At 47.4% G+C, this 14,806-nt stretch overlaps 1 protein-coding gene across 1 annotated transcript in view; it reads left to right on the top strand.

Moving 5' to 3' along the window:
• Positions 1-3,611: 3,611 nt before the first annotated feature.
• Positions 3,612-14,806, top strand: part of LOC141083008 (uncharacterized) — a 354,683-nt gene continuing 343,488 nt past the window's right edge. Inside the window, exon 1 of the mRNA XM_073567147.1 lies at positions 3,612-4,321. The gene's annotated coding sequence lies outside the window, so the exon portion shown is untranslated. The remainder of the gene's footprint in view (positions 4,322-14,806) is intronic.

A 14,806-nucleotide genomic window follows, 5' to 3' on the forward strand; every position in this document is an offset into this window, starting at 1 on the left:
CTGTAAGATATACTCAATATACAACATGAATGTAAAATCATGTAAAAACATTCTATTAAAATATGGTTACATCATAACACAAATTATTCTCCACAATACAGTAGAGTCCATTGTTCCGCTTAACCACGTTTGACCCTGTTCCTTGTCAGGACTGGTATCAGTCCCACTTGGTTGGGACCCTGGAACAAACAGTTCAGTTCTTTTAATAACATGGCCCAATTTGGCCAACAGTTCACGCAAGCATTATGGGTTCACTTGACCCCGGTCTCCTTTCTCCTGAGACCCGAACAGAAGACAGTTCTCCAAAGGACTATCCAGGTCCACTAACCAGTCCTTAACTTGTCTTGAGTGTCTGATGATACATCATGGTCCACATGGCCAGTTCACCTCAGCTCCAACAATCCAAGAGCATTTACAGTCTATAACATGTTTTCTCCCCATCCCTCTTATTCAGACCATGGTCCCTTTAAATATGTGTGATGCTCTGACCTCCTAGAAATAAACTTCAGGTTAAGCATAAACATTTTACAGTTTAAAACACAGTCCTCAGAGCAACCACACACAGTCCATTTACAGTCCACAGGGCACCATCTCTCCATTAGGGTCTAAGTCCTGTAATCCAGCAGGGGGTGCAAACGTGTGCAAAATAACTTGGAGGGGGAAAGAACAAAATACTTCAACTTTCCTTTAATTGCAGCCATTCTGACTGCGCTGTCTTCAGGGGTCCTGCCCACAGGGACGCAGAACAGTCCAGTATAACTTCTCCATGTGCAAAAGGCACAACTTTACTACTCTCATTGGGACTAGTTTCTCTCACTGTCCCATCATGTCATCAAAAGGGGCCCCGGAGGGGTGCTCGTTAGCATCCCATGTCTCACTGTTTCTCCTGTACCATCCATCATAAGCAGGGCTCCGTGCCCGTGCTCCTGCAGATTCAGACATGCCCTCTGCCGCCGCAACTTCTGATGCGGCAGAGCGAACAGAGGTGGGCCTCATCGGCTCAGTAGGCCTCAGATGCAGCACTACCTGTGTCTGGTCCCACTCCAGGAATGCCTGCATTTTGTGTCATCCACTGGAGGCAGCAGATTCACAGCCACTGCGTCGAAGCCACGAGGCCCCCGCTCTTTGTAGAACGCAACCCGGTCTCCCTCCTGCAGAGGCCCCTAGAATCTCACAGACGACGCACTGATGAACACCTTATCGAAGATGCAGGACTCCTGAATAAAACCATATCCTGCGGCTTCATTGGTATAGACTAAGATGCCATTGGTCTCCTTGCCAGCCATGGCGCCTCCTCCCGACTGCTGCAGCTCACTCCAAATCTCCCGTTCTCTCCTCTTCTTTGCCTCCTCCACCCTTGAAATCCAGGCCGCCTGCTGGAAGATGGGAATGGCCCCTCACCCTCCTGACACTGGAGAGGGGCATTAGAGGAGGGGTGACCAGCCAAAGCGAGAGTGCCCACTGAAGACTGGAGTTGCGGATCACAGGGTTGGACAAGGGCCTGATTTACGGTGTCTGGGACCAAAGGCTGTGAGAAGATGTAACTGCGACTGCAGGCCCAGGCTCAGGGGTCTGGGGCAAAAGGCTGCTAGGAGGCAAGGAGGCATGACTGCAACTTCAGGCCCGGGCTCAGGGGTCTGGGGAACACTCACCACCAGCTCCGATGCTCCCGCACCACAACTGGTGGCGCCCTCCTCTGCCGCTGCAACTCTCAGAAGCTCCTACACAGAGAGTATGTGACTGTATTTCCTGTTTTCCTGTGTCTGTGTATGAGAGAAGCAGCCTGCTGTATATGCTGCACAGATAGAGACACACAAATGATTTATTCCTGATCTATTAAGCTTATCATTTATTGTTCCTGTTTGTTCCTGAATATAGAAACTCTGTTGTCACACGCTTGGAGAGTATCCTGAATAATCCGCTGCCAACAGTACTCACCATTAAAAATATAAAGTGATAAGCAGTGCTGTGCCCCTGGGCCGCCCTCACACCCAGGGCTGTGGGGTACTCGGTACCAGGCCCTGTGGATCTCAATGGGAGTTGTCACGGTAGCTGTGGCCCGGCCCGTGGCCCTGGGCACCCATTGTAAATGTTCAGTGTCAATGAATAAGTCGTGACGCCACCTGTGGTGTTCGGCAATGTAGATGTTAGGCTGACGCTGCAGACAGATCCTCTGGGACAGATGGTGTGGTGCAGCAGTGATGGTATAGCCCTCCACAGGCAGGGCTGTTGTCCCAGGGCAGAGTAGGTATGGTGACACTTAGGTGGTGTAGTGTCAGGCACAGGGGATGTAGCAGTGCCGGGCAGGTTGACACAGGAATAAGTGGAGGACACCAGAGCATGTAGATCGAAAGGTTTACTCACAGTCTTTTGTACAAACAGGTGCCTGCTTCCGCGCTGTGTCCTCCCGATCTGGGACTCAGTCAACCTCCAGGCAAGATGAAGCACTCCTTTCCAACACTCCGCCAAATTGTGCCTTTCTGAACGTCTCCTCTAATAGCGCCTTTAGATGAAGTGCTCCTAGTACTGAGTTACACTGGAGTTCCTCTCGTCTGATGTTCCTATGAACTCTACTTGTACGGCAGTCAGCTATAGCCTGCTTCAGGGACTCATTGCTACTGAGTCCCGGCTCACTATCCAGTTGCTGTTGTGCCCCCAAGTCTTATGTGGGAATAAAGTGGTCACTACTTCTATTCCTCCGGTGTCTGCTGCAGGACCATTAGTATCCATACAACCTCAGGGACCGGGCCCCGGCCTTGCGCTTAGAACTTCTAGGAAGGGTTCTCTTCTCACCCACATCCTCTGTTCTCTTTTACTCCTCACGTTCCGTATTAATCCTTTCTTTCTATGGAGAGTCAGGCTTTCAGTCTATGTTGCCCTCTTTCTCCCTTTCCCGTGCCAGCAGATCCAGGTCACTGGGATCTGCTGCAGCACTTCCATCATCTATCCCTCTCTCTAGGGATCTTCTCTCTCCAACCAACTACTGACTGACTTAAACTCTTCCCGCTCCTTGAAATGTAATCTAACTCCACCCACCTCCCAGCACGTTTCGTGTTCCAAGCAGGGAGCCACCAAGGGGTGCTTTGCTATACTCCAAGCAGGGAGCCGCCGAAGGTGCTTTGCTACACTACTTTGTGGTGTGGGGTGCAGGTGTTGGAGCGTGGTCAGGAGTCTCCACCTTACCTGGATAGTGGGATACCACACCTCAGGAGGGAGGTGCAGTACCTCTGTGGCGACTGAGCCCCAGGGGTGCCACACCCCCATTAACTGTCATCTTTGCCACCCAATAATATAATTTATTCATGCTGTGACTCTACCCAATTAACTGTAAGGCTATGTGCACACGAAAAAATGAAAGGGTGCAAGAAAAATTAATGAGATCCCTGAAATCTCATGCACATATAAGGAGGTGGGGGGACCCTCATGTACCTTCTCTCTCCTTAACGCTGTTCACCTGTGTTACATGTGACACCCTGATGTTTTATTAATGTTTTACTATTTGATTCACTGTAATGTAAATGTATTTGTCATGTGTTGTGCATAGGCTTATAGATAGATTAGGAAGTAGTGCAGGAAGGTAGGGGGATTAGAATAGAGGGGGCACATTAGAGAAAGAGAATAGGACAAATAAGAGTGTTAGGTTAGGCACAGGCAGCAAGGGGTTATTCAGTGGGGAGGAGTTAGAACAGAGCAGCACAGAGCAGGGGATATTTGACAGATACTTTCTGGTTCTGTCAGACGCCCAGGCAGCCTGCTCAAGGGCAGGACATGTGAGTAGAGAGAGAGAGAACTAATGACTAAAGCCATGGGGATAAGTCTGCGGGTTGCAGTAAGCAGCCCCAGTCTGGAGAACAGTGTAAATGGGAACCAGCTCAACAGAGTCATCCCCAGGAAGGATTTTGGGTCTAGAACAGGGTTGGGAGCAGCTGAGATGGTGTTCTCGGCACTTTTCCCTGATGGAACTGGACGAGGGGCTGACAAGGAGCTGGTGACGTGTACCGTGCAGATGGGACTCAAATTGTCCAGAGAGGCTGCCCGGATGGCAGGTACAAGAGAGACATGGGCTGGACACGGATTGTCCAAAGAGATGGCAGGGATTGCCAGGAGCGAAGAAAGAGAGATCATAGAGAATGGAGTCTGCCCGGAAGGCAGGAAAGTACAGGAAACGTTGCCCTGTGTGAACTGTGCTGCTAATGTGATGGATGCCTTATTGTTTAGTAAAGTTCAACTGTTGGAAAAGATCTGTGACTCTGTGGTATTTCCTGGAACCTTGAAGTCAGAAGCTGGAGTGACAGAGATTGAAGGGATTCCATCAATGGAAGTGAGTACTCAGTTGCACCAATCACACACACAACACAAAGAACTTTATATTTCATCTGTAGGGTGCCAGGGTGTGGGAACAGTACAGCCCAATGCCATGACTACCACCCTGGCCGCATTACACACACGCTGCTTATTTTTTCCTTGCAGATTTGCAGCAAATTCATATCTATATAATGTCAATCCTTGCAGCGTATTTCACCCGTACATCTTTGCCCTCTCCACCACATCCATCATTTTCTCTCCACCACCCCAATCATTGCTCCTCCCACCACCTCCATCATTTCCCTCTTCAACACTGCAATCATTGTTCTCCCCCACCAGTCCCATAATTTTCCTCCCCGCCACTCCCATTATTGTCCTCTCCACACCTCCATTATTGCCTTCTCCCCACCACCATCATTGTCTTTTCCATCACCTCCATCATTGCCTTCTCCCCCACTACCCCATCATTGCCCTCTCCACCACCACCATCATTTCTTCTCCACCACTCCAATCATTGTTCTCCCCCACCACTCCCATAATTGTCCTCCCCATCACCCTCATCATTGCCCTTTCCACCATCCCATCATTGCCTTCTCCTCCACCACCCCAATCATTGCCCTTTCCACCACCTCCATCATTGCCTTCTCCCCCACCACACCTACACCACTCCAACATTATTGTCCTTTCTACCGCCACTATCATTGCCTTCTACCCCATCACCCTAAACATTGCCCTTTCAGTCACCTCCATCATTGCTTTCTGCCCCACCACCCCCACACCCCACCACCACTATTGTCCTTTCTACTGCCACCATCACACCACCATTATTGTCCTTTCTGCCACCACTATCATTGCCTTCTATGCCACCACTCCGATCATTGCCCTTTCCATCAACTCCATCATGGCTTTCTCCCTCAGCACCCCCATCATTGCCCTCTCCACCACCTACACACACACACACACACACACACACAGAGCATCACTCACCTCTCTGGACACTCCCCGGCAGCAGCAGCGCACACACCCTCACACAGAGCACCACTCACCTCTCGGATTGTTTCCCGGAGCCGCAGTGTCATCGTCGCCGGCAGCAGCTTCCTCTCTCTGACGCAGAAGCGAGCTGAATGATGACGTTGCGCTGCTGTGTTAGATAGGAAGCATGGGCAAGCAGCAGGATCGCGCCCTGCCTGCCACATAGGAGGGCAATCTGGCCAGGGCCCCCTCGGAGCCGGAGAAATGGTCCAGATTGCCCTCATTATTAGCCCCCCTCCAGGGGCCCCCCTCCACCTCCGGGCAGCTGCACATGTGGTATGTTCGCCCCTGTGGTGGCATAATGTAGCCAGACCCCTTTAGTCTTCATTCCAGGTGCACTAACATCACGTTACATTGATTTGGTTGCTGAACCATAAATGCAGCCATTTCTCTACAGTGTCCAAGGAGCCGTTTTTCAGCACAACAATGCACGGTGCATGTTGCTTGTGCTATGAGCAGCCTGCATGGCCTAAACCACCTACTACAACCTGCAGTATCTCTGAACTTGTCTCCCATCAAGCACATCTGGCTATTTCAAAGGGAGCTGCCCGAAGCAGATCTTGATGTTTTGTCAAAGTGCATTCAGCATGGCAGAACGTTTCTCAGATAACAATTAATTACCTAAATTGACAGCTATCAAGGCTGTAAGAGTATCGATTTCTGTGCGTGGCACTCATATTCTATACTGAATAACTCCAGATGTTTTGAATTTTTTTTCCATTTTTTTCAACGCTTGCAGATCCGTAACATCTCAATCCTGTGATTTCCAGAGTTCCACCACTTTTCTTTCTTGTTGCATTGTTGAAGAGTGTGTATAAATCTATAATATATATGGGTCGCCCTCGCACACCCAGGGCAGCGGGGTACTTGGTACTGGGCCAGGGTTAAGGTGGGAATGTCTCACAGCAGCGGTGACCCGGTCCCTGGCCCTGGGCGCCCAATATCAATGGCGGTGATGTTAATGGTGTTAAAGTTTATTAGAATAGTTTGTGACGCCACCCGTGGTGCTTGGCAAGTAAGATGTTGAGCCAACGCTGCATGCAGATCCTCTGGGACTGATGGTGTGGTGCAGCAAAGATGGTGTAGCTCCCCACAGGTGGAGCAGTAGTCCCGGGCAGTGTAGGTACAATGGATGAGGAGAGGCGGAGAATGGTATAGATGCTGGTACCCAGGTGTAGTGGTGCGGGAATAACTGGAGGACACCCTAGTATGCGGTTCCAAAGCTTTACTCACTGTTTGCAGTTCACTCAACTGCCTGCCTCCATACCGTGTTCTCCAGGTCAGGGCTCCAGCCAACCTCCAGGCAGGATAGGATTCTCCCTTCCACACTCAGCCAACATGTACCTTACTGAATGACTCCTCCAATGCGCCTTTAGGTGCGAAGCACTCCAGTACTTAGTTACCCTGGAATGCCTCTCTCTAGGTGTTCCTAGTCTTTACTTGTATGACAGATAGCTGTAGTCTGCTTTGGGGACTCCTCACTGCGTCCCAGCTCTCTATTCAGTTGCTGTTGTGTCCCAAGTCTATGATGGGAGCAAGGCGTTAGCGGCTCACTACTCCTCCGGTGTCTGTTGCCGGACATAAAGATCCAATCAACCTTGGGGACCGGGCCCCGGCCTTTGCGATCTCTGGACTGGAAGGGTTCTCTATCTTTCTTCAACCAGCTTCCCACCGTCCTTCTATTCTCCTTCGTTCCGATCTGTTCTATCTCTCTTATGGAAGGTTAGATTATCAATCTTATCAGTCTCTTTCTCTTGTCTTTCTCGTGCCAGCAGCCCAGATCACTGGGACCTGCTGCATCATGTCCTTCAGACACCCATCTTCTCTCTTCTCTCTCCAACTAACCAACCCACTAACTCCCACTCTTCCCACTCTTTTATATCATCTCACTCCACCCGCCTCCCAGCACATCTCGTGTTACGAAGCAGGGTTCCACGAGGTGTGCTCTGCTAACCCCCAGCCTGAAGCTGTTAGGTGGCCCCACTGAACTATCCTGTGTGTGGAATGCAGGTGTGGAGCGTGGTCAGGAGTTCATGGTGGGGCACTACACCTCAGGAGAAGGTGCAGTACCTCTGTGGCGACTGAAGCCTCAGGGGCACCACATATATACAGTATGTATATAATATATCATAACAGGGTCACTGGTAGTATACTGGAGGGGAGATTTGCGTAGCACCCTCATCCTCACCTATGACCTCGGGTCTGTTGCTTCGGCGCGGTGCCCGGCGGGGCAGCTGGTTTCCTGGGTCCCCTGTCCCTATCTGCTCCTTCTGCTGCTTCCGGGACCCTGCGCGCGCCCCGCAGGTCTCCGGGCATGTCTCTGAGGGTGTGCAGTGTGCACGCATGCACTCCTTGTCTCTTAAAGAGACAGTGCACCATTTTGAAAATAGGTCTCAGCGGCTGAGCATCTCGTGTTATTTTAGGCACCTCTGCCCTTAGGGAGCTGCCTGAGCAACAAGTGCTTCCTGTTGCTAGTTCTCAGGCTCCTGTACCTGTATGTCAGTGCTCTGCTACACCTCGCTAATACTGGTTTGTCTCCTCAGAGTGTTCTATGACTCTTCCTATGCCTTCCGGAACTATGCCAGTGGGTCACCCTCCCAGGGCTGTGGTGTACTCGGTACCGGGCCGATGTCAGGGGAATGTGTCACAGCAGCGGTGACCCGGTCCCTGGCCCTGGGCGCCCAAATCAATGGTGGTTTGTGGTTAATGGAATGGAATAGTTTGTGATGCCACCTGTGGTAGTTGGCAAGTAAGATGTTAAGCCAACGCTGCGTGCAGATCCTCTGGGGCTGATGGTGTGTTGCAGCATAGATGGTGTAGCTCCCCACAGGTGAAGCTGTAACCCCAGGGCAGTGTAGATGCAATAGATGAGAATAGGCACAGGCGGTGTGAGGAATGTTGGTACCCAGATGTAGCGGTGCTGACGGTGTTAGCGCACAAATGAATGGAAGACACCAGGGCTTGCAATTCCAAAGCTTTACTCACAGTTTGTGGTACACACTGGTGCCCGCTTCCATGCCGTGTCCTCCGGGGCAGAGACTCGATCAACCTCCCGGACAAGTCAGGATTCTCCTCTCCAACACTCCGCCAACATGTACCTTTCCTGAACGACTCCTCTATTGCTCCTTAAGGTGTGAAGAGCTCCAGTACTGTGGTACTCTGGAGTTCCTCCTGTCAGATGTTCCTAACAACTCTTCTCGTATGACAGACAGCTGTAGCCTCTCTCGGGGACTCCCTTCTCCGGAGTCCTGGCTCTCTATTCAGTTGCTGTTGTGCCCCAAGTCTTAGATGGGAGTAGTGCATTTACAGCAAACTACTCCACCGGTGTCTGCTGCAGAACCATAAGTGTCCATACAACCTCGGGGACCAGGTCCCGGCCTTGCACTGAGAACCTATAGGCAGGGTTCCTCTTCCAACCCATGTCTCCTCTCTGTTCTCTACTCCTTCGTTCCGTACTGATCTTTCTCTCTTATGGAAGCTTAGGTTGCAGTTCTACGTCTTTCTCCTTCTGTTCCTTTCCCGTGCCAGTTGGCTCAGATCACTGAGGCAGCTGCAGCACTCCTTCTCCTCTGACCCATCCTCAGACTCTCCTGACTGACTGTCCAGACTCCCTTCAGACTGACTTCAGACTGACGTCCTCTCGCCTGACCTCCCGCTAGACTGACCTGTAATTCTAAACCTTCCCAACCTTTTTTATGGATCTCAACTCCACCCACCTCCAAGCACATCCAGTGTTCCAAGAAGGGAACCACCAGAGGTGCTCTGCTACTCTCTAAGCACTGAGCCGCATTGTGGTTGTGCAGAACTACCCTGTTGTGTGAGATGCAAGTGTTGGAGTGTGGAAAGGAGTTCCCAACTTACCTAGTTGGTGGGGCACTACACCTTAGGAGAAGGTGCAGTACCTCTGTGGCGACTGAGCCTCAGGGACGCCACAACAGCATCTCCCGCATCTCCTTGTGCTTGCAGCTGTCCGCTACGTGCTTCTGCAGCTCACCTCCTACCGGTTTCTCCGCTACTTGCAGTACCTGCCTGCCCTTCCAGACTGGTCGAGTCAGCTTCCACTTACCCGGGGTCTAACTGGAGTTAGCACCTTGTGTCTCCTGCACTTTCCATTCTGGCCCTGTTTGAGGGGTCTTACTATGGAGGTTTGGTACTCGCTTAGTCATGCCTCCGTCGGAGGCCCCAAGACAGTGGTCCCGTGATTCCACAAAAATTTCAATAAACAAATGCGCACTTCGCCATCTGTGCCTCCGTTTCCATTTGTTGCAATATGTTTCACTGAGGTTTTTAGCTTCCGTGAACTGAACCTGGAAGTTTGCTCCAGCATGTTCTGTGCTGAGAGGGTTTAATCAGCCATGATAGGGCTAGGTTTTTTGTGAACAGCTAAAGTGCAAGGCGGGACAACTGTTCACCATATCTCCACCCTAAGGTGTGGTCCAGGAGGTAAAAAGCTTAGCCTCTGGACTCATTCAGAGTTCTGTGTGCTCTAAAGGTGAGCTGACCTCCAGAGCTGAGCTCTTGTTAAAAACAGCTGAACCCAGTTTCTAAGTGGGTGAATCCCACAGCTATACGGACTGCAATAAGTGCTGCTTCTGTTTGTATATGCCAACAAGACTGAATGTCTATTTTGTTTTGCACTGGTTTATGAAACATGTTTTTAATAAACCAGTTGAAGATTTAAATGAAGAACAATTCTCTGACTACCTTGTTAAGCAGCCGAGTGAGCCGATCTACCACAATATACATATTTGTGTGTGTATATATATATATACATATATATATATAATGTGGTGTAGTGACCACTGTGTCCGCTAGGGGGCGCTGTGTGGGTGTCCCAGGACAGGCGTATAAGCATTTCTAGTGTCCTGATAGGAGTAGGATGCTGAATGATCATAATGTATCTCAAGGTGAGTGGCCTTGAGATGAAGGCTTGCTTATGTGCTGATCAGCAGAGCTGATCTTTCATTCCAATGTGTCAGGGAGAAGTCTTCAGGTAGCTGGAGAGATGGGCAAAACCAGCTAATCAACTTGTTACCTGCATTAAAGACAGCTGTCTTACATAGTAACCTTTATAAAAGACACCTGTCCACAGACTCAATAAATCAGTCAGACTCTAACCTCTACAACATGGGCAAGACCAAAGAGCTATCTAAGGATGTCAGGGACAAAATCATAGACCTGGACAAAGCTGGAATGGGCTACAAAACCATAAGTAAGATGCTGGGTGAGAAGGAGACAACTGTTTGTGCAATAGTAAGAAAATGGAAGAAATACAAAATAACTGTCAATCGACATTGATCTTGGGCACCATGCAAAATCTCACCTCGTGGGGTATTCTTGATCTTGAGGAAGGTGAGAGATCAGCCTAAAACTACACGGGGGGGAACTTGTTAATGATCTCAAGGCAGTTGGGACCACAGTCACCAATAAAACCATTGGTGACACATTACGCCGGAAAGGTTTAAAATCCTGCAGTGCCCGCAAGGCCCCCCTGCTCAAGAAGGCACATGTGCAGGCCCCTCTGAAATTTGGCAATGAACACCTGGATGATTCTGTGGGTGATTGGGAGAAGGTGCTGTGGTCAGATGAGACAAAAATTGAGGTCTTTGGCATTAACGCAACTTGCCATGTTTGGAGGAAGAGAAATGCTGTCTATGAGCCAAAGAACACCATCCCCACTATCAAGCATGGAGGTGGAAACATTATGTTTTGGGGGTGTTTCTCTGCTAAGGGCACAGGACTACTTCATCGCTTCAATGGGAGAATGGATGGAGCAATGTACCGTAAAATCCTGAGTGACAACCTCCTTCCCTCCGCCAGGACATTAAAAATAGGTTGTGGCTGGGTCTTCCAGCCAGACAATGACCAAAAACATACAGCCAAGGCAACAATGGAGTGGCTCAAAAAGAAGCACATTAAGGTCACAGAGTGGCATAGCCAGTCTCCAGACCTTAGTCCCATAGAAAATTTATGGAGGGAGATGAAGCTCCGAGTTGCCAAGCAACAGCCTCAAATTCTTAATGATTTAGAGATGATCTGCAAGGAGTGGACTAAAATTCCTCCTGACATGTATGCAAACCTCATCATCAACTACAAAAAACGTCTGACTGCTGTGCTTGTCAACAAGGGTTTTGTCACCAAGTATTATGTCCTGTTTGCCAGAGGGATCAAATACTTACTTCTCACTGCAAAATGAAAATAAATTGATATAATTTATACAATATAATTTTCTGGATTTTATTTTTGATATTCTATCTCTCAATGTTAATATTAACCTACCCTTAAAATTATAGACTGTTCAAGTCTTTGTCAGTGGGCAAACTTACAAAATCCGCAAGGGATCACATACCGTACTTACAGTAATTCCCCCACTGCATATGAGAACAGAGAAGGTAAAAAGAGCCGATTACAGATATTTGAGCACACTGGATAGAGAGGAAGGAGTGAGAGCATACTGTTCCCGAGAGAGGGCAAGGAGAGCACATGGGACAGAGAACAGAAAAGAGAAGACCCAGAAGGGAGTGCCAGCTATGTTCCTTGTGCAGTTACCCCTTTCTTATTTCTCAGGAGAGGTGCTCAGGTTCATTACAGAAAACAGCTGGGTCTCACCTTGTTCTCACACCCGCTGAAGGGAGAGCGGCACACCGAGAGTTTCCCATCAATGATGAGACAACAAAGTGGTCTCTTGAGACGGACATTTACTGTATTCTCAATCTATTTATAATGCATATCTGATGTATAGACAATAGGCTCAGGGAGATACCAGCTGAGCAGCCCCAGGTGATGATGGGGGCTGTGTGCTTCTCTGAGACTGTATCAATCATGCTATACATTCCCATATCTGCAGATCCAGATATTCCACATGTAGTGGTGTTTTTCCCATTCACAGTGTGAGACATATGGTGGCCTGCTCCCCTCTCCCCAATTTCTGAATTTTTTTACATTAATAAACACAGGCAAACATCAAAGAGGAAAGTGTTGATGACACGCGAGGACTGGAGAGAACACTATTGTTGGAAACCATATGCCCGCACTGAATGCCAATTATCACTGAGGCTCCTGCCAGCCTCAGACATGTATGCATTTTTTTCTACAGTCATTGAGATGAGATTCATTAAGGTAGAACTTTAACACTGTAATTGGATGAAGAAGGTCAATTGGATGAAGAAGGTCTTCTTTACAAGTCACTAATTTGTCCCCTGCAGCACTCAGGAAATAAAATACTGTTAAGTTCCACCTTTGGCCACTGGGTGCGCAGTTTGGATTTCCCCTAGGTCTGTTGTCATTGAATCTAAATGAAAGGCACATGACGATTGATGATATCTTACTATAGCCAATCAATTCATAGTAAGGGGTAAAAGTGTCCTTTTTGTGCTGGACAATATGTGTATTTGGATTTCTACAAGTGTGGAAGTTCATACATAGACACAAGCCACATTGACTTCTCAAGGACACAGATAGTTATTATTTTTGTTGATTTGTTTTTTTTCCTCCCCTTCTTTCAAGAGCCATAACCTTTTTTAATTTTCTTTCAGCGACATTGTTTTTTATGGGAAGAGTTGTAGTTTTGATTGACACCATTCATTACATTATATAATCTACTGAGAATCAGAGAAATATTCCAAGCGAGGTGAAATGGTGAAATAATCAACCATGTTTTTGGGTTTTGTTTTTATGGTAACATTATTTTTCCAGGTCAGTACAATTACAGCAACAACAATTTTTTAATATAGTTTTTTTAGATTTTAGTCATTAAAAAAATTAAGAACTTTGTATAAAAAAGTGGTTACACCTGTAACTTTTATTTTTATTTTTCCATCGATGGACCTCTAATAGGGCTTGTACTTTTTATTGGCACCATTTTGGGGTATATGTAATGTTTGGGTCGCTCCGTATTGCAGTTGTTTGGAGGACACGGAGCATCCCCCCAAACCCCCCCCCCTGAGCAATTCTGGCATTTGAATTTCATTTTTTCACTTTTACCTTATGGGTTAAATAATTTTTGATTTTCATAAATCGGACTTTTACAGATGCTACGATACCAAATAGGCTTTTTTTTAAATTTTTGTGAAAAATGTTATGTATTTTTTAAAAATCTTTTTAGTTTTACTTTGTGTTTGTTATTTAGTTCTCCAAACAGCTGGGGCCTGGAATGGTTTGATCACTAATACTATACTGAGTACATGGTAAAAATCATCATCTCTTACGCACCTCATCAGCCCCCTGTGATCCCATCGCGCAGGAGGGAGGACCCAGTGACCAAGCACATGCTACACCAGGATTGCAGCACTTATATGCCGCTGTCAGAGATTGGCAGATATTTAAGGGGTTAAAGCTAGCATTTTGTCTCATCGGTATCACAAGTCCCAAAAAATTTGCCCCCCAGGATCTTGAGTACTTTAGAAATTTCGTAATAATCTTATATATTCCTTAGTTTGTACGCCCTCCATTTTGTCATCACCACAGCTATAGATTAAGCCATGAATACAAGAATGTGAGCCGTCTTTGATGCCCTCGGCCATGGCCGGGCTGACAGTATGTGAACCATTGATATCTAGATTTGTGGGCGATCATTAAAAGAAAGATCTAATATCCTGTCCTCTTTCTTCCTCTTCGCCGGCCTTCAATCTTTTATTCAATTCTTTTAAATTTTTCTTTCTCGGTTTAACACTGGCACAGCTGGCTTCAAAAGCGTCCTGCCGAGACGAAAGAAAAGGCCCTTTTCCACCGAGCTTATGCCTCTAACCCCCCCGTGTGAAAGGGAAAACCTCGAGAAACGGTGTCCCAACCTTCGTGCCGACCTTTTATGCTGTGTAATCAGATTATAACAATCACCTCTACACTCCTCTCAGGCCTCTGCCAAAATGGCAGCTCAGGTCTACATCTGCATGGCTAATTTTATACACAGGGAAGAGTGAGCCATATCTCAGGAACCAAGAGGTGGAGGAACAAAAGAAAAACATTGCCAGATTCAGGAGAACAGCGCCATTTACTCCAGGTAAAAAAAATACATGTTTCTGACAAGTGACATATCTACTTTAAAGGTGACCTCCAATGATATTCTGAAAGTTCAGGGATGACACAACTTACTCTCATTATTCCTCTTTCCATTAGTCATAGGCTTCCGGAATTATGTGGCATTTTCCGTGCCTACATGGTTATGGAAGTAGCTCTATGATCCCCAGTGATTTGCAAAGGTTTGTATGTTGTTTTTCTTAAAAATAAAAATGACTTTTTTTTCCACTTTTTGAGTTTTCTTGATCATTATTTATTTAGAATAATTTATCAATTTTTTATTTAAAAGTCTTAGTCTTCTTTTATTCCGTTGGTTAGTTTTTGATACTTTTGCACTTCGCTGATTTCTTTGAAAATTATACAAACATTTTTATACCAAATGTAATGAAAAAAATCTAAATAAAAAAAAGTATACCTGACAAAAATCTTTTCACAATATACTCATGCCAGTTAA

This window comes from Dendrobates tinctorius, unplaced genomic scaffold, assembly GCF_039654945.1.
Source record: "Dendrobates tinctorius isolate UK_male_01 unplaced genomic scaffold, ASM3965494v1 ptg000019l, whole genome shotgun sequence".
NCBI lineage: Eukaryota > Metazoa > Chordata > Amphibia > Anura > Dendrobatidae > Dendrobates > Dendrobates tinctorius.